Raw genomic sequence first — 24,059 nt, 5'->3', positions numbered from 1 at the left:
TGTCCAGAGAGAGCTGTACATTCATCAGAAATGTAAAACTCATCTCTATATCATTAAGAAAGGGATCAAAACTTTATAATTTTTAATTTAGACTCTTAAATAGATACTTTTCCATACTTTTTATGTAAGAACTTTTCTTGGCAAAATTAGTAAAAGCATTTATATTTCTGCTTAATTAGTATTAACGCAAAAATATATAAGACCAAAACACTATTTGGGACATGAGTAGGGTTTCTATATGTAAAAAGTTAAGATGTCAACATTAATGAACATGTATCTAGAGTAAAAGAATATGGTATTTCTTCACTTGGAAATCAATATGGAGGACTGTGGCATGAAAAGAGGCTCTGTTAAAAGAAAGAATATCGCAGAACTTTTCTAATTTTGTAATGATATGGAGCAAGTACCAAGTCACTTCAACTAGACTACAGCCCTTTCACGAAGCTACAGAAACATGTGGGAGCTACTAATTCTGTGTTCTTTTGTTTAACTGTGAGGCTTAGATGTAAGCATATTGCAAGAGTTTTGACCCTTTGTTTGCAGTACTCTGAAGAAAAAGGGAAATACAAAAGTAATTGCTAAGAAAAACTGTACTATCAATTTTATGCAATAGGGAAAATACAGTTTTCTAAATACAGGAAAAATAAGGTTTCTAACCTCATTCAAGAGTGATATTTGTACTTGGCAACTATAGATTTTTTTATAAGTAAAGACTAAAACTGCATATGCAAAAAGGTCCTGTTCAGAACGGCATCTTCGTGTGACACAAGGAATTGTATTTCATATTCTGTGCATGTTGTTTTCTGATCCTGAAAGTTAACATGAGCTCTGAAATTTGAATCTCTTGCATATAACCTACTGATACATCAGTGGCACCTTTTATGCAAAAATTAAGAGCAATTATAACCAAATGACTGAGTGTTTATGACAAAGACAAATACAACTGGCATTCTCAAATATTAATAAGGGACAAAAAAATTAAATCAAGAGCATCTAGATTTGTTGCCTAAACTTATGCATGCTCTTATTTATGTCATGATTTACATTTGAGGTATACAAACAATAATGACTGATTCGTTAGTCTTCTTTTTTAGATTCATATAATCATGGAATGGTTTGAATCGGAAAGGACCTTAAGGTCATATAGTTCCAGCCCCCTGCCATGGGCAGGGATGCCTCATCCTAGACCATGTCACCCAAGGCTCTGTCCAACCTGGTCTTGAACACTGCCAGGCATGGAACATTTACCACTTCTCTGGGCAACCTGTTCCTGTGCCTCACCCCCCTCACAGTAAAGAACTTCTTCCTTATGTCTAACCTGAACTTCCCCTGTTTAAGTTTCAATCCATTAGCCCTTGTCCTATCACTACAGTCCCAGATGAAGAGTCCCTCTCCAGCACCCTTGTAGGCCCCCTTCAGATGTTGGAAGAATGCTATGAGATCTCCTTCTGTTCTCCAGGCTGAACAGTCCCAGTTTTTTCAGCCTATCTTCATACGGGAGGTGCTCGAGCCCCCTTCTCATCCTTGTGGCCCTCTTCTGGAGTTGCTCCAACAGCTCCACGTCCTTCTTATGCTGAGGACACCAGAACTGCACACAATACTCCAGGTGAGGTCTCACGAGAGCAGAGTAGAGGGGCAGGATCACCTCCTTTAGCCTGCTGGTCAAGCTCCTTTTGATGCAGCCCAGGGTACGGTTGGCTTTCTGGGCTGTGAGTGCACACTGCCTGCTCATGTTTATTTTTTCATCAACCAACACCCCCAAGTCCTTCTCCGCAGGGCTGTTCTGAATCTCTTCTCTGCCCAACCTGTAGCTGTGCCTGATATTGCCCTGACAAAGTTGTAGGACCTTGCACTTTGCATTGTTGAACTTCATGAGGCTGGCATTGGCCCACCTGTCAAGGGTGTCAAGGTCCCTCTGGATGGCATCCCTTACCTCCTTAGTTCTAAAACTAAGCAGAATCATTAGGCTAATAGTTAGCCTTCCTGCACACATCATATAAGTTTCTTAGATGCGCCTTTTAAAGTAGGTGTGCTGCAAGGAGGTGGGGTATTGCTAGAGCAGGCTGAACAGTTTCACTGCAGTTCGTTCTTCCAGGTGCTACCTGGCTGGGCTATGCACTTTGTTGTTTTGGTTTTTTTTCCCTTGTTTGGTTGAGCCTTTTACCTACTCTGCATTCTGGTTTGCTCCTCAGAGAAATAAAGGTAGAAATATTCTAGCTGCTAAGCCCAGGGTTTAAGGCTTATTTTCTCAAACAACTTCTGAAATGGGCTTCACTATACTCAGACATAACACTAAGTGCTGGTAATAATCATAAGGAAGAGAATGTTACTACATGAAGCTGCTAATTTTGATTTTGTCTTCAATGATAAGAGGTGTTGACAGTATACAGTATTTCAGCAACTGTTTTTACTGAACCTGTATTTATGATGATCTTTTTTGAAAAATAAGTAATGGGAGGAAGTCTTTGTATGTATTTGGATCTGTGTATTACAAAAGAAGCACAACTTATTGTTCAGCTCAGGTGAAGACTTCATTGTAACTGGTAATCAGCATCACTTAGCCTTGAGTTCGCATCTTAAATTTTTAAGGAAGTTTCCTAGGACATAATCTCTTTTGCATATGTGCTAAGCTCAGTTGTAAAGCCTCTAGTCACGTCTGTCTGAGAAACAGTTACTTTCGTAGCGTTGACTCAACATTTTATTCCTCATCACTACAATGTCAGAAAAGTTATGATAACAAAAAATGCTTGAAATTCATAGCGATTGATCAAATTTGATCATGATGAAATGCATTCTATTGTATTTTATATTTAGGCATGAAATTAATTTTTATAGAATAATTATAAAGCAACAAAAAATAAAGTTCCTGCTGCAAATACTGACACAGGCTTAATCATACCAGCATAAATGCAGCGTGTGTAAAGAAAAAAACAAAGAAGTTCACAAATTCCTATGTGAGCTATCATATGTACAAGATAGAAGGATGGATGATGTCGTGGTTTAATACTGAAACCAGGACAGAGAGACAGCTAAGTAGCTAGGTAGATATTAGACATAAGGTATAATTGCCACAAAGCAAAGGAATGTGTGTTATGATATTAAATATGTGTGTTAATGAAGTAGGGAAATTGTATGCATTTAAGAGTTGTTCATTTTTCATTCACATGGATGTGTAAATACACAGAATAATAGTACCTGACAAAAAGCTGAGAGGAGGGTTAACATCCAATGTGAGGTGGAGTGTTTAATGGATGAACTTAAAAGCAGATAACAATATAGCATCCCATGTATACTTTCATAATTGTGCATTCCTCCAGAGATAATGGATATCATTATCAGCGGCGCCTGTCCTAAGAAACTTGGCAAGGTTATGATTGTTTGTTGCAGCTTTGGTTATATTAACATACACATTAATATTTATAAATATTTGATGTCATGTTAATTTTTCATATAAGATGATTTATGTAATGCTGCTGTGCCCTGTTAGAGGGCATTTGCAGTGTGCTTCATAAGGGAAGAGAATTGATGCATGTTCTTTAAGAGGACTTGCCTGTGTATTACAGTGCTCACAGTGCATTATTCTGGAGAACAGTGATTTAAGGATAAATTATCTGAATTGCAGATACACTCCATTAACATTCTAAATAAAACATAAAGACCACTCTAAAAAACACAACAGTAATACCAACATGTTTTTTTCCTCCTAAATAATGAAGAAAATTAGTGTTAAATTTGTTTGTTTGACCTATATTCCAAGACCTTTTTTATTATACTGGGGGACATTATTACTTTCATGGCCTAGTTGTAGAAATTTGGGGAGAAATACTGCATCAACTTTCCAAGAATAATTATATATATACTTCTATATGTGTACATCTTTTGATGAAGGAGATAGCTTACTATAAATCCAACTATAAAGAAACTTAAAAATTAGCTCTGTCTAAATAGTTATAGTTTAAGTAGGCATGTCATGGTTTAGCAGTAACTATGACATGAGAAGTGGCAGAGATGTAAAGAATTATGCCATTCAACTTCACTATTTCTCACTAATAACTGGAAGAGCAGCAGAAATCATTACGTTTGTGGATATGGAAACACATGCAATACAAGGATAGTGTCTCACAAAATATAGGGGGCGGAGGGGTTGGTTTGACAAATGTAGTTTGTTTATTTGAGAAATGTAGTTTAGTTTTAATTGTTCATAATACTTTATACTTGCAAAAATATCTTACAGAATATTTTGTAAAGCAATAAAATTTACATAACAGGACATCTTACTGCAGCACACTGCCTGCTAAATCTTTGGGAAATGGGCAAGATGGCTTTTTGTGCATTTCCACAGACTTGCAAGTTAAATTCAGTTTAGTGCAGCAGTATCACATAATAATGTATTCTTTCATATATACATTCTTCTACAGAGAGCCACATTATTAATCAATTCATTTTACTTTTTTATACTTGTATCATGATGCAAAACTTAAAGAATAAGCAAACTGGTAGGAAAAAAACAACAACAACAAAACAACAAAAAAAACACCCCAAAAATTATTTCTGTTCTTTTCTATTTATTTGTTAACCAGGTATTATTTCTGTTTATTTGTTAACCAAGTCACTTGCAGCCTGAAGAGCGGCTTTATATCTATTTCTGATATTTTGTTTGATTGTCTATAATATATAGTTATATATATTTAATTTAATATATTTAATTTAATATATAGCTGTTAATATAGGGCTGTTACATTCATAGAACTTTGTTTCAAATCCAGACTTCATATAAATACTGCTTTGATTGATTTGAAGTCACAGACTTCTGAAATCTTGCACATTCCTGTAGGACATCATCCTAGGGGGATCTGCAGGTTACTGCCACATCCATAAAACAAGCAGCAATAAGCATATTCCTGCCTGAGCCAGCAGAACTGAGCTTTGCATTCTACCCTCTGCTGAAATGGCAGAGCAGACCTCCAGAAATGGTTCCACTGATCCCCCATAGAAATTAACAGTAGAATTTGGTAAAATGTGTCTAGTAGCCCCAAGTTAGTAACATATTCGTGTGAGTTTGAGTGCAAAACATTCAGTCATTATCCTGAAAAAAATTTTAGTTTGTAGATTATAAAAATAACTAAGAGTAACTCCATAAATGTACATGGAATATATTAATGAATATATTCTAGTCAATAAGAACTATGGCCATCTTTGATTTTATACTTCCTCCACAATGGGCAGTCACCACTTTACTGAAAATTAAGATATTTTGATTTTGCCCTTTGAATATTAGGATGTACAGTTAAACTGTGGTTGGTAGGGAGCAGCAAGTCCAGTTTCTGGTTCTGTCATGAATTTGCTGTATTATGTCAAGCCAATTATTTAGGGGGGTGTCTCTAATTTTATGTCCTTTGCTACATATATCTACTAGCTACACATCTGCTTTAATCTAGTCATGTGAACAACTTCTATGGCTGTTAAAGAGGCAGCAGTCATAGAAAACATCTCATCCCTTTGTAAGTGGCTAACAGTACTGGGGTGTATTGCTCATTTCTTTTTCATTTGATGAGTGGAAGTTAGCTAACTTCAGTATGAAAATATTTTTTGTGGTAATGGAAATGAACTTTTCAGAGTCAGGATATGCAGAAAATCCCTCAGCTCTGCCAGTGTAGGAAAATGACCTGTTCTGAGATACAAAGGTCCCAAGCTTTCTGAACAAAACCACCATCTCTCTTCCCAGTCCTGACGAGGGGTTTTCTGACTGAGGAACTTGATTCTCAATATCTGTCACCACCTGGTGACTTTCAAATTAAGGTACAAGCATTAGGAAAAACATAAGTATCATTTCAGAATTCATATATTAAAAATCTTGATATTTAAAAACGTGGATATGATGATGAATTGTTTTATGGAGAAATAATTTGTTTCTAAGACAACCTACAGTTTGCCTTAATAGATATTAGCAGCCTAGTACATGTAAAAAGTAGCTTTTTAACACAAATTGCACTGGTCATTTTAGTTGCTTGTCAGCTTCTAACAGTTGGGAAGTGGTTCGAGGTTCATCGGGAATCAACAGTAGTGTTTAGTATCTCATGGTCAGCAACTTATCAAAGCACAGCCTATAACAGCAGTATACAGGACCTAGGGGTAAAAAAAAAAAAAAAAATAGTAAAGGTTTTATCTGGATATGAAAATTTTAGAAAACACGTCTTTATGACTTCAGGTTGAATTGTAAAAATATATTAACTGTGGAACTTCCCTGAAGGATATTTTATAACTAATGTCAAAGGAAAGGCTTGTTACCAGTTTTCACCACATTAAGTCGATGCAGTTTTCTTCATAGCACTCAAATGGCATGTCACATACCCTTACTTTTCTATAATATAGTCTCTAGAACCTCTATAACCTGGACCACAATTACCCAAACACCTACCTTTGCTACTGCAAAGTCTTTTGACTTTGAAGCCAGGTGGTGGGATTTCTCTTTAAATCATAGATGTGAATGAACAGTTTCTCTTGATTTTGGGGCATCTGATTTTAAAATATTCCCTCTGCTTGTCTTATGAAATACAAATACATTTTCAAAAATGCATCTATGCTATTACATAGACTTTTGCCTTCAGGAATAATACTTTGATGAATTTGTGATTGGATTTGGTCAACTAAATTTATAATATTTTAAAATAAAATAAAAACCTGGCAGCACTTTAACAGAATTGGATTAGATAATTTAGTGATGAGTGTTGTATAAGAACCTATGCTATAAGTGAGAGTACTGGAGAAGAAAGTATACATGGATTTAGGCTACTATTTCTTCAGTCCTCTTTTCAATTTTCAATACAAAATGAGAATTTTATCAGAGTTAACTACCGTGGAAGGGGTGGGAGAGGAGAAATTACACAGAATCTCTGGCCTGGAACATGATTAAGTAGCCATACAATATGGTAACTGAAACGACACTGGACATTAATTAGTTTTCTCTGTGGGAAATACCAGTATGGGGAGCAGATGCTGGCAGTGAGAATATGAGAAATTGGTACAAAATGTAAGCACCTATTGTCTAAGGAAAATCTCATAATAAATTTTATCATTTTTAATGTGAAGATTTATTTTATGCAGGATTTAAAAAATAAATGTAAGTCAGGCCAAATGTATGTTGATAGTGTTATTAGGAATGCATTTCACACAAAATGCTAATGTAAGGCAAAATCAAAAATACTCCCCTTCTTTTTTTGGACTAGTAAAAACAGTTGCTCTTAATCACATATTTTATTGATGAAATCTTAATCTACTAGAATGATTATACAAGGACAATGCTTTATTAACTTTCATTAGCCAAATTGTAAGAAATTCAAAGAGTAAAAAAATACTATATATAATGACATGTTCATTGAATAATCAGACGGGGGAAATGCTAAGAAAATCTTGAGTATTATTAATACCAAAGGCATTTGTGATACATATTTGTATGTTTGTAGCCTTTTAAGCTTCTAAGTGTTGAAAGCTTGCAGGCTGATCGTAGTTATGGCAGTGAAAGGAGCCAAGGAGGCACACTTTCTATATTTTAGCCATAAGAGAGCATAGAAGCAAGCCTCCTATGCTGAAGTAAAATAACATAATGCCAGTTAAAAGGTATTTTAAAAAATTCACACATCAACAGAAGTGATTGAGTACAGCTTCCTTGTCCAAATCTTTTTTTCCTTTTCTGCTCTGTTACTGGGCAGTAGGTACAATATGAGCAATCCAGGTAAGAATAGATGTGGTAGAATGTGCTGGAGAAAAGAAAGCAAGAAAAGAGTTGTTGAGAAGATACTCTCAAAGTGGTTATTCTGTATGGGAAAATTTCACTAACTGATGGTAGTGCACCACCAACAAAAAGTGGTGGAACCTGCCCTTAATTTACAAAATAAAAGGTGGTGTAAAGTCTTGCACTATCCGTGATACTATACTACAACAGAATAAATATTGGTCACATTACTGAAAGGAAGACAATTAGTATCAAAAATAGCAATACTCTTTTTAAGCAATGGGTGATTTTAAATATTCATTTTAATAAATATTCTAGTAAATAGAAATACTGCAAATGCTCTCTATTCGGTACAAATCAAAGTAAAATACAAATACAAGTAAAATATTTAGCATTTCATTATAAAATGGTAATGTATACTATAAAAATACACACACACGAGTTATTAATGCATTGATGGAAAGGCATTGAGCTGAAAATGACATTTTTATACAGCAGCAACAAAGAAAGGTGACTAATCCCTGCCCATTAACTTAGCAAAAAATGTTTTATGTAGGAAAAACTTTTAATGGTAATGCAAGGTAAGTTTAAAAATGGCTCTTTCCACTGCTTAACTTTTCGGTAGAGGGTTATTAAGTGTTTTTTAAAACTGCTGGTAGTGAACTGGGCCCATATTAGTAACTAGTACAAAGTGAAATCAGTATAGCCAGGGTATTTTATTCTAACAGAAGTGTCTGAAATTCTTAAATAACTTACATTATTCTTCTCTTAATCTGTTTGGTTTGTTGGTTTGGGGTTTTCAATTTATTCTAAATGTTTTGGGGTTTTTTTAGTTAGGTTGGGTTGTGTGGGTTTTTGTTGTTGTTGTTGTTGTTGTTTTAACAAACATTAAATATTATCCAGATCCTTGCTTTTTTATCCTGGTATCTATTTGGTTTACTATAAGCTATGCCATGTATAATGTGGAAATTCGGCCATAAGTGGGGAGAGGCACAATTTTATAGTGTGAAAATTAGCCTGTGTGTTGGTTATGACAAGGAATGCTTCCTCTAATCTCATCAATTACTTGTGCATAGATTGGTATGACAAGTTCTCAGCATCTCAAGTTACCACAGCTAGTCCAAAGAAGCCCCTTAATGCAATCGCAAACCTCCCATTTCTCTTCTTGTGCAAGCGCAGGGCTGGAACTGTAATAGCAAAGCAAGATTCTGGCCATTTCAAACTATTTCCTATATTTGAAACAAATTAGGCAGGAGAATCAACAGAATAAAATGTAATAGGATATAGGAGGAGGTCAATGATACATATTTTCTACAATCAACTGCTAGGATTTTGAACAATTGGTTAGATATGTTCATTATGGGTTATGGGCTTGTAAACACTTTTCCTGTTTTCCCTCCTGTTCATTCAGGTCTTCCTCCAGACACTTTCTCAATCATACAGAAAATGTATTCTTCTATTTCTAATTTTTACCAGTTGTAGAAACAGGGCTGGGAGTATTGCACCTGCCAGCCATCTGAGCATGCAGTATATTCTCCTGAAAGTTTTTATCAAAGTGGTGAGAGTTCATAATTCCACAATTACATCAGGCTTCAAAAGAGTAATTTATTTTATCATTTGGTGAACTAAGTTACAAATCTTATTCTAGAAGAAGTACAAGATTTTATTAGGCAAACTAAGCAGTCTCACATCTATCAGGTCAGTACTAAATGCTTGGCACAGCTGAATGAGACAATAGCTTAAAAAGAAGTTTTAAAAACAACTATTGTTAAAAAACTTTTACTTTTTCCCTAAAAATGTTTCTCTTCCTTTCATTGAAATTTTAAATTTAGAAATTAAACCTACTCTCTACTAGAGAGTACAAGCTCCTCCATTTTTGCAGCCTTCAGGGTAAGTGCAGAAGAGAAAAATTGTGTCACTTCTGTGTAGTTAAATGAAGGTTGAAATGGTCCTAAAAAATCTTGCCCTCATTTTCTGGTTATTCTGAATTAAATGGCTTACAATGATGCCACAAGGGCTACTCGATGAGCCAAGATTAAGTTAAATCACTTCCATGGTACTGGTACAGTGTAGAAATATTTTTTAATGCAAACATCACAGGCCGACCACTAGTAGCAGTGAAGAGTGGAGCTAAGCTCAGGATAATGTCCCCTGTTGGGAAGGAAACGTCCTCTTTGAAAGGTGAGGTTTCTGAAGATACTGTCTGAACTAAATATTTCCTACTTAAAAATTGCAGGAATTTCATGCCAGCCATTCTGTCTGGTTTATGAAAGGGCACTTGATGATGAGCAGTGGAATTTAAAATAAAAAGATTTTTCTTTTCCCACTGTAGTCTATCTGCTAGTGCCAGCACAATCATAGTTTAGCAAGTCAATGAACACGCATCTCCTGTGGTCAATTAAAGTGTAAAACTGAAGAGGAAGTATTGCTAGTAGGAGAAAGCATTGAGAGGAATGTGAGGTGGTCAAAACTGTAGAAAAAATAAAGTCCAGAGCTTAAAGAAGGTGGATTTGAATCTGATGTATGTGAACTGGAGAGGGGTGTATGTGGGGAGAGCTAGTGAATGTCCCCAGAGAAGCTGGCTGAGTGATCAATGATTTAGTCTGATGTCCAAACAGAAAAAATAAAGAGGAGGAGAGGACTGTTCCAAGTAGAACAGGAACAGAATAATGGAGAGGTTTAAAGTGACCAGGGAGAGAGAGTTGGAATCAGTTTGCTAATGCTTTTTTTTTTTTTTTCAAGTCAACAATTAACAGTCTTTCTTCATTTCCAGTTACTTAACTTTGTTTAACATTTTGCCTTCAACTTGGGTTTTTTTTTTACTGATCATTTTTTCAAACTGAAATTTGGTATAATTTATTTTATTACTATTATAACATATTAAAAAAAATTAAGTATTTCATTTTCAAAATGTTGACCTAGGGAAAAAAAAAACAACCACTATTTAATATCTTTTTGATTAAAAGAAACTGATAGCTGAAACTGAATGGAAAGAGGAGAGATTTTCCTTTCACTTAGTCCACAGAGAAACTACCTACCAGTGATACACATTTATTAGTTGATAAAGATTTGTCAACCAAAAGGTAAAATATATGAGCACTTACTGTGAAAGATAATGTTTATCCATAGAATATGGGGAGGTGGGGGTAGGGTGTGTGTGTGTGTTTATTTTCATGTTTTTTTTTCTCATAAGCTGTAAGAAGAAAGTAAATTAATATTGAAGTTGGCAAAACTAATTACAAGCAAGAAAATAGCAAAATGTGGGATGCCTGTGAAATACTATTTCTGTGGAGGTGTTACACGGTTTAATGAAATGATCACTTCATGCACAGGGTCGCCTCCTGTAGAAATGAATTACCAGTTTGTGCTGAATGAGCTTTCCTTAGAATGCTTGCTTTTTTCATTGAAAAATATGACTATGTGTGTGATGGATTGCAAGCCAAAAGGTGATTTTGTGGTTAGGGAACATTACATGCCATCTGAAGAGCCAAGCAATGAATTTGCCTTTGCTAAAGTTTTTAATATGTTTCTGGGCAAGTCTGTCAAGCCCAAATGCTCACAGTTGGCTCTGCTGGGCTAAGTATCCTCTAGAAACATCTACATTGCTATGTGGCACACTGCTGTCTGTCTTTTAGCCAATTTGCGTGTTCCAGATTAGGCACCCAAAATTTTTAGACTGGTCAGTTCTCAGGTGTTAAATCTGAGCTCCAATAGGTTTATTTCCAATGAAAAATATGAAAATATCATGTCCACACTACCACAGAACTGCCAGCAACAGAACTGAAAATGTTTTTATTCAGGTCATTGTTCTAGTGACATGCACTAAGAAAGATCAGGCAAAATCTATTGATTTCAGGAGATAAAAGTGCATAGTGATTGACTATGTTTCCTCTAAATAAGACTGGTCTCTACAAAAGCTAAGTATCTGATCGTTAAACAGATTATCCTTATATCTAAAAGCAAGATACTGAATTACAGTTGCACAGCCTTCATTATTGATGGCATTGGCTGATTTTTGATTCGCCGATAGAGCAACCTTACACATAATTTCTCATTTTAATATGTAATAAGTGTATGTGTTAAAATACCCTGATATTTATGTGAGGATTAAAACATGCAGATGCACCTCTTTAAGCCACAGTAATACTTACACATATAGAAAACAGAAAAATGAGGAATATTATCAGCATAGACACAGAACCTATTATCAAATTACCAAAGGAAGTGGTGTGTGAATTTGATTAGTGCCAATGCTGTTACTTATTTGTATTGCCATGGCTTCAGCAAGCACTCAGACTGTGAGAGCTCTCAGACACGCTGCATTAGATGTAGCATAAATGGAAAAAGACTTTTCCTGCTTCCAGAGAACTTTACTGTCTAAGCATAAAACAAAAGCAACAAGGCAATGCAGCTAATGGCAGCGCACAGAAGCAGGGGGAGTATTGGTCAGCACAATTGCAAATACCGGCCAAGCTTTTTGAAGGTATCATGGGAAAGAGAATCTCTCAGAGGCCGTTAGAAAAAAAGTGCAATAGCTAGCTTTGCAGGTTTCACAAGGAATTTCTTCCAAGTGTGAGAGGCATCATGGGGAAATAAAGCCAGAGAGATACAGCTCAAACTTTACGAGTTGGCAACTGTGACTGGCATCATATGCCAGGCTGACATGGGTGTTGAGCTCTTGACAGTAAGAAAGCGATGACTGGCAGAATGAGAAAGGGCAATGGTAGAATCCTTAAACTGAAGACAAGTAGCTTAAGTTCAGTAATAGAGAAGAGGCTGCCAGAGGAAGTGCTATTGCCATGGTGCCTGAAATGCCCAAAGTGGCAGGCTGTACAAATACAGCCTTTGCAGAAACACTTGAGAAAGTTGTAAGCCACATGAAACTGAATCAATAGGGTTTTTTATCTATTATTTTACTTTGATAGAATTCCTTCTGATAGATATTACAAGTTTATTGTTCTGAGATTATTTTGAGAACTATTTATTTTTTAATGGAAAAATATAAATGCAGAGCTCTAGTTTTGTCCAGTACGTGTGCTATAGATTTCTGCTGCTGCTGCTTTATGATTTTCCATTTTTTTATCATTAGTATAAAATCAGAAAAGTTATATTTTTACAATGTGCATATACCAGTTTTCTTCAGATACTGAATGTTTAAGAGAGGGGAACTATAGCTGTGTGCTTTAGAAAGCTTCCAGAAAGAAGTATGGTGTAAAATTAAGTTGGTTAGAACTATTTTCTTTTCCATTTTGCATTGTTTCAAGTCCTGTTCCCAAAATAGTGGGACAGCTTTTCTCTGAGTCAGCAAATGTTAGAGCTGTCTTTAGTGCTGAACTGGGATTTGAGTTTTCTAAGATTATACCCTTTTGTGTCCCCTTCAGGGACTTGCTATGATATCATCAACACATCATAAGTACTCAGGGGTCTGATGACAAGTTTAGCTTTTAAAAAATCCTGACATTATTCATCCTCTATTGAAAGCCTTGATGAATACACTATTTTGGATCTAGTCTTGATCCAATGTAAGTCAAGAGAAGTAATGTCAAATCAGACATACTGCGTGCAATTATGCTGGCGTGAAATCAGCAATGCAAATGTTGCACTGCTATGGTAGTAACTGAGAATAAAAAAAATATAAGATAATGAAAGCAAAAGTGATTTTATTTTGGTTTTGAGTCTCCATTCTACTTCATTTTTCTATATTTAAATTCCTGGTGGAAAAAAGGACAGAAAGAACATTTAGAAGCCAGGGGTATTTCAACATCACCCTAACTAATATATGCAGTAGTTAGTAGACAACTGAAAGAGAACACAAACAGAAGGTTGAAAACATATGATGGTAGGACTACAGCAGTCCAAATTTGTATCAGCACCAAAACTGTCTCCACTGTTGGTGGTTCTCCAGTGTTGAGGTGGGATGTGTAAAAGAGTACAGAGTACCTCTCAAGCTGCTATGTTTCTGCATGTGCATATGGAAGTCACATTGTTCTGAATATGAGATGGATATTATAGAATCCAAATTTAGGTCACTCTCAGGGACTGAAATCAATTCTGCTCAGAACTGCTATTTGAGGGCAGAATTATCTGGAAGACAATTCTTTTGGTTTATAATTTTCACTGAAGACATTTAGAGTTTTCCATATTTAGTTTCTAGTGATTTAAGAACTCTAAATATTCAATTCAATTTATTTCAGTTTAAAAAAAAATTAAAATCTGTATTTTTAATGTGTTATGAGCTTTTCTCAAGCAAGAAAAATAAACACAGTTAAGCAGAAAAGATTTGGAAATCCAGAATGAGGATAATTTTTGTATCCTGAAATAGCATAAATGTTTAGTTAAAAAACAAATTCTGGTCTGGGAAAGTTGATACAAAGGCGTCAATATTAGGATCTGTGGTAAACTTTCCGATTGCTGTCAGTATATCTGAATGCTTGGGGTTTTGTGTCCCTTCCTTGGTTTTTCCTAATGGAAATTCTAAAGAGGATTGGCCTTCTTCATGATACCTCTTACTAACTTCTTTAAAGATAATGCTTGTAGGTTGCAATGCAGTTAACATGCCCACATATTAACAGAACTCTTAATTATAGTTGCCGTAGTATGACCAGTCTGGCAGCAGATGAAAGGATTAAAAAAAGATCTCTACCCAGTGAACTACCAGAATTACTGCACTCTCATCTTCATACCTGATACCTGTCCAGTGGTGTGGTTGTAGAGCTGGCCTGCTCTTTGTCTGTGTCCTTGCTCACAAAATAGTATATAAGAAGTATCCCTGAAGTCTGGAGGAAGGGAAGCATACAGGTTGCTTCCTCAGCTAGCACTCTTCTTCCTGTGTTCCTCCATCATCAGATTACCCTGCTTTTCATGAAAAGAAAGAGGACTGCTGAGTCATTAATAGTGTGTGGACCTCCACATATGATTATACCAGCATATATAGCATAGTACCATACCAATATGGGAAATTAGGATTTTCAGCTCATGCTGTTACTTTCATACAAGAACCTTGGCTTGAATGCCTAGCAGTATAACTCACTTCAACAAGAACCACAAAAAATTTAAAACAATTTTTCACTAAGAAGTTATATTCCATTGCCATGGAAACACACTATAAACTCTACAAATAGGGTTCAAATAGGAAATAATATTTAGGAGCACAGATCCAAATCCAACAGGACCTACATACATTGTTCCTCAATAATAATAATAAACAATTTATATTGCTGCAAGATGCTCTGAGAATATATGAGAAGCAAGGATTGTATTGTTATTTTGTCTAATTAGATGATGTACTTAGAAAAGGAACACAAGCTTTCAGATACAGCGTTCCTTCGTCAGGATGCCATATTGAGTATGAAAGGAAAGTGTTTCCATTAAAAAATAAGATAACACTTGACAGGGAAAGTGTATATATATATATATTTATACACTTTAACTTTATAAAGAAACACTGGAACATCTGAAACCGTTGTGAATTCAGGGCAGGAATGAGCTCTGTATTGAGGCTGGAAAGACCCAAGGAAGTTGTGGTCTAAACTAATATTTTTTTATAATATGAAGTTCCATAGTGTCTGCATGTACACAGGGAGGTTGTAGCCCCATGGTAAATGTGTGATGCGCTGCTGTTAGGCTCACTAATCCAGGTCTTCTGAGGCAACTCCTGTGATTTCAAACATCTGAGATGCTTCAAAGTACTCCTGTTTTAAAAAGTATCAAAGGCATGCTGGAAAAAAATAGTTTTATCTTCTGAATAGAGAACAGTACCTGTCCAATGGTCCTGAAGAAAAGTAGCTGGCAGGGTGTTGTATAAAGTAGGCAATATTTAGGCCAGGAGAAGTACTTAATTTAGCATTTGCAGCCCCATGACATCCCAAGGCCTTTGTAGTATTAGAAAAAGAAAGGAAGAATTCCCTTTGCCAGATACAAATCAGCACTTGCTTCTGGTGTTGAACATCCAAACTCCCATTCAGAAAACAAGAACACCTCTTTTCAATGACCTAGAAAACATCAAATAATCTTTACTCTCTCATACAAGTATTAACAACAATAAAACAAACAAACAAACTAACAAACAATTATTTATAATTTTTCACTGGAAGAAACATGAGATGTGCATAAGCCCTTTACAAGCAGAAGAATACCAAGAATAGTTTAATAATTTTCTGCAGAGTACGTGGACTAGTCCAAATACAATAGGTGTTGTAATGGCACTCATTTGGAGCAATCTGGCCACCTCCGTCATGACCTTACTGTTTTGTAATGTGTATCAATAAAACCAATGAGCCACAGCATCATGTGCTTTCCTTTCTGGAAGACAAGGCACCAGCATGAGTTTTTAATATATGTGCATGTTTGTTGCAAAAAAACACATACATTAGTGAAGATATTTCAGGATCTTGTGGTGCAGCTTTTCTGTGCTAGAGCAAAAAGATTAGACTTAAAATTTCTATTTCTAGGAGAGATCATATCACCTAATTCTTCTGTAAATATCTTCAGCTACTATTTATTTTTAGGCTGCTACAATTATGCCATATATGATTTGATTATTAGGGTTAGCAGAACCAAGGCTAATGGAATCAGTATCATGGCTACAGCAAGCTTTGTGCATTCTCCCTGCCAGTTTTCTGCATAGCTATACTTATGTCACTCAAGCGGCACAGGGGTACTCTAACAATTAATTGTAAACCAGGGGGAAACTTTTAATGGACCTCTCCTTGAGATCTTGCGTTAAAAAAAGAAAAGTTCCCATGAGTGAAGTATAAGTTAGCTTTTCCAGGGGGAAAAAAAAGAATGAATTACATTTCTCTTCTTGTCCTTTAAATGAATAGCATAGTTTGGGTGAAATTATCAGGCAATTGCATGCCTTTTATGCAGATAATGCTATTTGATGAAAGCGGTGTTTTGATCTGCTGAGGATAATACAGATCCAGGGTTGGATTCATTGGTAAGAGTAAAGCTGTCTTCTGTGATAACTTCATCTCAGCATGAGGTCAGACGGGGAAAACTGGGATGGGGGATTAAAAAATGACACAGTCGGAGCAGTATTCAGTTCCCTGCTGTGCTCCTGGCTGCACACTATAGCTTATGTTTCTGATCTGTTATGGTATTGTCTGCTTTTCTCTCCCAGAGCAGAAAGAGATTGCTTAAAACTTTTCTTTTTTCAGCTAGAGGGATTAGTTCAGTGTAGCTTTTTTAATTAAAGAAACTGTATCTTTTTCAATGTAATTTAAGGCTGTACAAGAAGGCCATCAGCATTCATAACTTAGTACTATTACCTGTGACAAAGCCTAGCCATTCATTTTACATTCAGAACAAGAAATTGCTAATAAGAGTTTTGAGGGTTAAAAATTGATAATTGGCCCTGGAATTGAAAGAAACTCAGTTATCCATTATCTCCTAAAAGTTTTCTGTGGGGGAACTTCAGAAGCTTTGCTGTTAGTTTATCTGAACTTTCTTAATTAAATCTCTGTGAGATTGGGGCAGTGGCTAGGAAATGTTCTGATATGTGGGTATAGACCTAAGTGTATTTTTCCCACAAAAAAAATAAGTATACCCACAAATATTAAAATGTCATCTGTTGGAAATGTCTCTGTAATGCCAGCAGCTTCCTCTTCAGATTCACATTTATTGTAACTCAACAGATTTTGTAAAAATATAACAGTACCTCTGTTAATTAGTAATAACATGCAAATAATTGACACATGTGCATGACACCTAACAATGATCAGTGTGCATGCATGCTTGTAGATGTGTCTATGCATATATGTGTGTGTATGTGTATCTATGATTCATGCATATTTACACATGTGTTCATATATACACATACATATATGCTTTTCAGCTCAGAGAGTTGAATTTACAGCTCAGTTTAAATCAGGTTAATGGCTGAAACCTTCAAATGTTTCAAATAAGGCCCATATGGTGATCACTTTACAAAGCATACAGGCACTGTGCTTAGGTTGCAACATACACGTTTCCAACTAAATTCCATGCCAGATCAATTAGAAACAGTTCTTCTGAGCAGACAGGAACAAACACAGATTGTTACCGCTCTACTGCCTGAACTCTTGTCTTCCAGGAATAAAAGCAGTCATCTTGAATACAACATGTTTTACCACCAACAGCCTAAAAAAAAAAGAAAATAAAATTAAACCAGTAGTATTCTAATAAAATTTCTGTTAAGGCACATCAGACAGAGCAAATAACACCCTCGTTATCAAAATTAAATAGTAGATCCTCGTCCCTCATTAGAGCTTTTAGTTAGAGAGGTGTGTTTTCCAAATGGCATTTATTAGGGATGTCTTCTGCAAGGAGGAGTACATGGCAGGGGAGAAGGAAAAAGGAAAGAAACAGACAATAGAAAAGCACATTTGATTTCCTTTTCTCCTCATTCTGTGTGCTTACTTTTTTTTTCAAGTAGTCTCTTTCACAGATTTCCTTTATTTGAACAGCTAATTAGTGGAATTTCTATTTTTTTTTTCATAATCTTTCAACCAGAAAGCTATAAAGGAAAAAATAATATTAATTATGAGTATGAAGCTTATTTTTAAAAAGCCTCTTTCGTCTTGTAAAAAAATCATAAATTCTGAATAAATGTGACTTTATTAGGTAAACCTCTGCATGTGCATATAAGGTCTGTATGTGGACTTCCAATTGCTATAAGGATTCTGCATTCCTTCAGCTAATTGAAAATATGGATAGTTACTCCAGTTGTAGTTTGCTGGGAAAGTGTTATACCAGCAAACAGAAAACTTAATTTTTTCATGGCCTTGTGTACTAGTTCACACTGTTGGCAGTGGCTCCTACTTACGAATACAAGGTGATTAAAATGATTATGTGCTTGATGTTAAGGCTGCAAGTTTAGCTCAGGCAGTAGTTCCTAGTGCACTATTAATACCGTATGAAAGGCATTTTTGTATGCCAAATCATATGCAAACTCCTTCAGGTTCTTTCCTAAGAACCCAGTGAAGAGGGTCAGCAGTTGTGTGTTGCTGAAGTGCATCATTTTCTCCAGAGGTCAGCTTCCCACATAGCTTTGTTTTATGCAGTGGAACACAAACTAATGTAGTGGAAAAGCATGACCCCCATTTAAAGGTTGATTTGTATGATAATCAGTACATTTAGTGGCTTCAAAATGAATGTGTGTAAGGCCCTATCTTGCTTTAATTAAGGTAATTAAGACATATTTCTCTTTTCAGACAGCTATTTAATTTTATGGCTTTGTCAGTGATCAGATTAGAATATTTGTTTTACAATTTTACCACAATTCAGCACTGGGGGAAAGAGCCTTTCTCGACCTGCTTTTGGTAGCGGGGCACCCTGGTGTAGGAGCTGGCGGGAGAGTGCAGCTTTTGCTTCGGAATATCCACACTGATGGCGCGGTGTGGACAACAGCTACCGGTGCCCTCCCGACCTTCACCTACCAGGTCGGTTGCGCGGCGCATTCCGAGCCCTCGGGGCTCCATCCGGACGGCGGAGCTGCGCAGGCCGCCCCGTTCTCCCCAAAGTTTCCCCGTCCCCAAAGCGGGAGGGAGACGGTTATTGCCAGGGATTGCGGCAGAGCGCGATCACTGCCAGCTCGTCACCTCCCGACCCACTCCAGGCACCTTCCCTCCCGCCGCTGTTCGCCCTCGGCGCTGCGCGGGTGCTGCGCGGGTGCTGCGCGGGTGCTGCGCGGGCTGAGCCACCGCCCAGCTACCGCCCCGCCCCGCCTGGGTACCGCGGAGGGAAACGAGGAAACTCCTCCGCCGAAGCCACCGCTCAGCAGCTGCCGCCTCTGTCCTTTCCCGAGGCTCGCACAGGAGCGGGAGACGTAGAGCTGATCGTGGGAGAACAAGTTGCTGCCATGTTAGGGTCGGCCAGCAAGAGTGATGGGAGAGCCGAAAGGAGCGTTTATTTATTTATTTATTTTCCAGTTAGGACTGTGATGATGAAGCATCCAGACGCAGGGTAAGGTTGCTAGCTGTTTTCCGTCACGTAGAGGAAACCCCTGCCTAGCTGCAGTGACCGCACCTTGCCTCTTACCCTGCAGGAAGATAGGTGGTTAGAAACAATTTCTTCCTCCATGAGCTATAGATCGAGGACATCTGACAACGCAGAGATTCTTTTCAAACGCTCCTGTATCCTTACGAGCTGGAGCACCAGGAGCAGAAAGTGCTGCTGAGCCTGGCGAAGCCCGATCTCCCGTTCAAGCGCGGCCGAACACATTGAGAGCAGTTTAAGAAGTTTGGAGAGAAAGTGACGATGTCTTGAATTTTTCTCATCTTTTGGTGTTACTGGCAGATTAGTGCAGGAACCGGCACGTCTTGAGTCGGAGGACGTCCTGCTCTCTTCTTCCACTAACACCTAGAGTCCAAAAAGATTTACTGATAGCCACATTTAAAAAGAAAGTCTAAGTCGATAAGGAATGCATATCTTTTTGTTCTTCCTCTGCTAAAATAGGAAGCTTATTGGCAATTCCAAAGAGAAGGAAGGGCTGGGCTGTGATTTCAGACAGTTTAATCACATTTAAGAGTTGAGATCAGGAAAAGACTTCCCTATAAAGCTCTAACACAAATGTGACTGCTCACTTCTCAAATGAATTTGAACTCTGAAGGCTGAAATTCAATTAAACTTTGGTAAACCCAGTAATACTGCTTCGGATATGTTCAACTTAAGAGCACCAAAATAAGTTCCTCTGCACTTCAAATGTGTATTAATAAGCAGTTGATGTTTGTTGTTTATCCGGTGGGTTTTGCACAAGGAAGGGTGTTTTGTTTTTTTTTTCCATTTATAATGGGGGAGCATCTTGACTCCCTACGTTTGGAGGCAGTAAAACACTCAAGTTAGCATTAGATGAATGGATTTAGATTAGATAATGCGAATGGCTGAAGTACTGGTGAAAAAAATAGGTTTTGCTTTATAGGTTTGCATTTACAAATAGAATTTTTAATTTTGTGTTGGACGACTGTAAGCAAAAAAAAAACAAACAACAACAAAAACAAACAAACAAAAAAACAAACCAAACAAAACCCCACACAAAAAAAACAAAACCACAACAAGAACAACAACAGCAACAACAACAAAAAAAAAAACAACAAACCCAAACCCCCCATATATAAAGCCCTGACCCTGTAAGATTTGCTTTTAGTTTAGCAGAAATGCCATTCTGTATACTATGGAACAACAGTTGTAGCTCTTTGGGGAAGTTCAGGGATGAGGTTATTCCCGTGTGCCTAGCTATGTGTTTTTGAACAAAGAATTTTGTGCAATTCCCATTTGCACGCTTCGAGTGCTTTCTTATAAGGACTAAAGCCTTTTTAGGATATTTTATTTGAAATACGAGGTCATGGTGATTCCAACCTATATCATCAGGGCATTTACTTGCACAGATCCCTGTCTGAACAGGTCTCCGTGACTCCTGCCTTTCCAAACGAAATCCCACCACTTCAAAGTTACCCCCAAAGTCAGTGCAGATTGTTCGTTTCAATCCCATTGGTTCCGTTTTGGTATCTTTCAAAGAACTTTGCCAAAGCTGCATTCCAAGGTAGCTCTTTAGTAATATTACATCTTTCCTGGGGATGAAGACAAGTTACTTCCGTTATAAAATACCTGGTTTGTTTTCTGTATGCTCAGTATTGTGAATTACATATTGACTGCCTACTTAAAAACGTTTGAAACATTTGTGGGGTTTTATTATTACACTTGCTGCATAACGGTGCTTTGTGATGCTGGCGGTCTATGCGTGTACACAAGCAGTAGCTGCTGTAATTCTGAAAAGCTGATCGCAGTACGACTGAACCCGTTTAAAAGCCCAGGAGCCCTGCCTCAGGGCCAGCCCAGCGAAGGGCAAGTGTAGTGGGAAACACGGGGGTAAAGCACTTGAGTCTGAGTGCACCTGCAGTAACGTTTCTATGTTTAGGAGGCATTTCCAGTCATTTCGGGTCAGAGGAACATGGGGATTTTCCTCAGGAGCTTTTAAGATAACATGGTGGGGCATCTTTTATTACAGAGTCGGAGATGCGGCAGATAAAGTTTGGAAAATCAAAGTACTGCAGCGGGTAGCCAGCCAACGCTGGAAGCTGCTCAGCCATCGAACTTCCCCCAGGGTTGCGCATCTCGTGTGTGAAACGCCTTTGAGTTTCAAAGGAAAGGATAAAGGAATAAAAACAGCGGTCCTAGACCGAGAGGTAGGGAACATCTCAGCGTGTGAAAAGTTACAGCTACTGCTTTGAGTGGAGAGGATGCTGACGCGTTAGGGAGAAAAACAAGCAGAAGCGCCTTCGTACGGGAGAGTAGAACAGCGTTAAAAGCAGATGTTTTGAGCTGGAATCAGATCAGTCGGCGCCTGCTCCCGAAGGTTGCCGGAGTGCAGGGACAGACTGGGCTGGAGGCGGCGGGTGTCAGTTGAGGGGCGGGCTGCCGGGCCGGGGACCCCTGGTTTCCCCACCTGCCTGGCGGGCCGCTGGCTGCGCAGCTGTGCCCAGGCTGCCGGGAGCGGGAGAGGTGCCACTATTGGCGGGCTGGCCGCGGCATTGCGCTGCAGGGAGCCGCGGGTTATTTCCCCAAATTCTTTCCCTCCCGTCATTAAATAAATAAATAAATAAATAGGACCCCGCGGAAAATAAAATACGGCGGAGGGAAGCTCCCTGCCTCCGCCGGGAGGAGGGAAGGCGTAATGAAGCCGTATAAGTTCATTAGTGTTTGCAATCAGGAGCACGCAGACACCTTCATCAGGGCAGAAAGCCGCGAAGAGCCATTCATCAGCCTGAAGTGCTGCTCGCGGATGACCCCTAAATCACCGCCGGCGTCGCGGATGCGCTGATTGCGCACAGCGTGGGACCCGCGCCACAGCACTCCACGCGAGCCGCCAGCGGGGGAGGCGGGCTGGCCGGAGGAAAAGACGCCGCAGCCCTGCGGGTCCCGGCCTGGGGGAGCGACAGAGCTCTCGGCCGGCCCCCCCGCGCTACGGCGCAAGTAGGTACCGGCGGCGGCTCCTCCCCGCGCTCCTCCCCGCCCGGCACTTTGCTGTGCGCGTACCTCCGCCCCCCTCCCGCAATCGCGGCCGAACTCCCTGCCTGCCCCGGCGGGGAAGGGGGCGGGGAAAGTGAACTCCGCGGGGCGCGCAAGCCCCCGCGGCGGGGGGCGCGGGCAGCAACTCGTGGCCCTCCCCCCGCCCCTCCTCCGGCTCCCTCCCGCCCTCCGCTCCCGCCCGCCGGGCCTGACAAAGTGTCGGTGCGCCGCTGTCCCCCGCGCTGCTGCCGGGGCGCGGAGGTGGCGAGGCTCGCAGCGCGCCCGCGGTAAGTGGCACTCTGCGCGCTCGCGGAGGCGGCCGGCCGGCCGGTTGCGAGGCGCCGAGGCCTCTGCCTTTTTTCGCGGCCGAGGGCGAGCGACCGAGAGAGCGGACTGGGGCTGGTGCGCGGAGGACGGCGGAGGGTTTCCGCGGCCTGACGTTTCCTCCGCCTCCCCGCTTCGTGCTGGTACCGTTGTCGGCGGGACCTTCGTCAGGCGGGAGCCACGGGGCGTCCCCGGCCGCGCGGCTGCTGCCGGAGCTCGGCGCCAGGTAGGGCTGGCGCGCGCGGGGGAGTCAGAGGGGGTCCGAGTACGCAACTTGGTCTGGAAACTCCGCGGTGTGGGGCGGACAGTTGAGGGGGGTGTGAACATGCAGGTCTGGGTCTGTCAGCAGCGCTGCGCTGCGCGGCCTGGGCGACGCCAGGGGGATGTCGGTGGGAGCGGGGCCGCTCGCCCTTGGGCGCCGCGCGGGTTTCCCGTTCCCCCCCTCACGGTGGGTGCGCGCTGCCGCCCGCGCGGGTCGGCGGCCTCCGCAGCTGTGTCTGGCGCGCGGTGGCGCGGGAGTTCGCGCTGGGAAGTTCGCGGTGGGGTCCGAACTTCGCCGGCGGCGCCCCGGGCTCGCGTGCTGCGGCGGGCGGTGCCGGGGGTCCCGCGCCCGCCCTGGGCGCGGTGCCGCGCGTTCTGAGGGAGAGCGGCGCCGGCAGCGCTTTATTCGGTAGGCGGTGGTGGAACCGCGTTACCGGGCGCCGGGTGCCAGGGGTAACCAGGCGGTGCCGTGTGCCACTGCGGTCCAGGGGAGGAAGGGGTGCCCTCCCTCGTGAAGTTACCCGCGGCTCTGGTGTCTGGTGGATCTTTCCTTCATGTGGCGTAGAAAGCAGGTGCGTTGTTCCTTGGGCTTAGAAGTTTTATGTAGCGAAGTTGGTTGAAGTAACGTGACAAGGTAAAATGCAAAAGACAGCTCTATTAAAAGTTTTAATAGGAGCTATTTCTGTAAGAAATCCCGCAGTTCTAGATTCACTACATTTTTAGATTTAAAATACTTTTTAAGTACGAAAACTTTTTA

The 24,059-nt window shown here is 39.8% G+C and overlaps 1 protein-coding gene across 2 annotated transcripts in view; it reads left to right on the top strand.

Moving 5' to 3' along the window:
• The window catches only part of TENM3 (teneurin transmembrane protein 3), an 830,895-nt gene that overhangs the window by 393,308 nt on the left and 413,528 nt on the right, over window positions 1–24,059 (top strand). The window contains exon 1 of one of the 2 annotated variants that reach the window (XM_057420268.1): window positions 23,753–23,874. The exons of the other annotated variant lie outside the window; for it this stretch is intronic. The gene's annotated coding sequence lies outside the window, so the exon portion shown is untranslated. Of the gene's footprint in view, window positions 1–23,752; window positions 23,875–24,059 lie in introns of those variants that run through there. 2 annotated transcript variants of the gene reach the window in all.

The sequence above is a fragment of the Pezoporus wallicus genome, unplaced genomic scaffold (genome assembly GCF_028554395.1).
Source record: "Pezoporus wallicus isolate ANWC-B61680 ecotype Strahan unplaced genomic scaffold, APGP_CSIRO_Pwel_v1 contig_5552, whole genome shotgun sequence".
Taxonomy (NCBI): domain Eukaryota; kingdom Metazoa; phylum Chordata; class Aves; order Psittaciformes; family Psittacidae; genus Pezoporus; species Pezoporus wallicus.
Note: the sequence above shows the minus strand (reverse complement) of the source record. Positions and strands in the feature narration are given on the sequence as shown.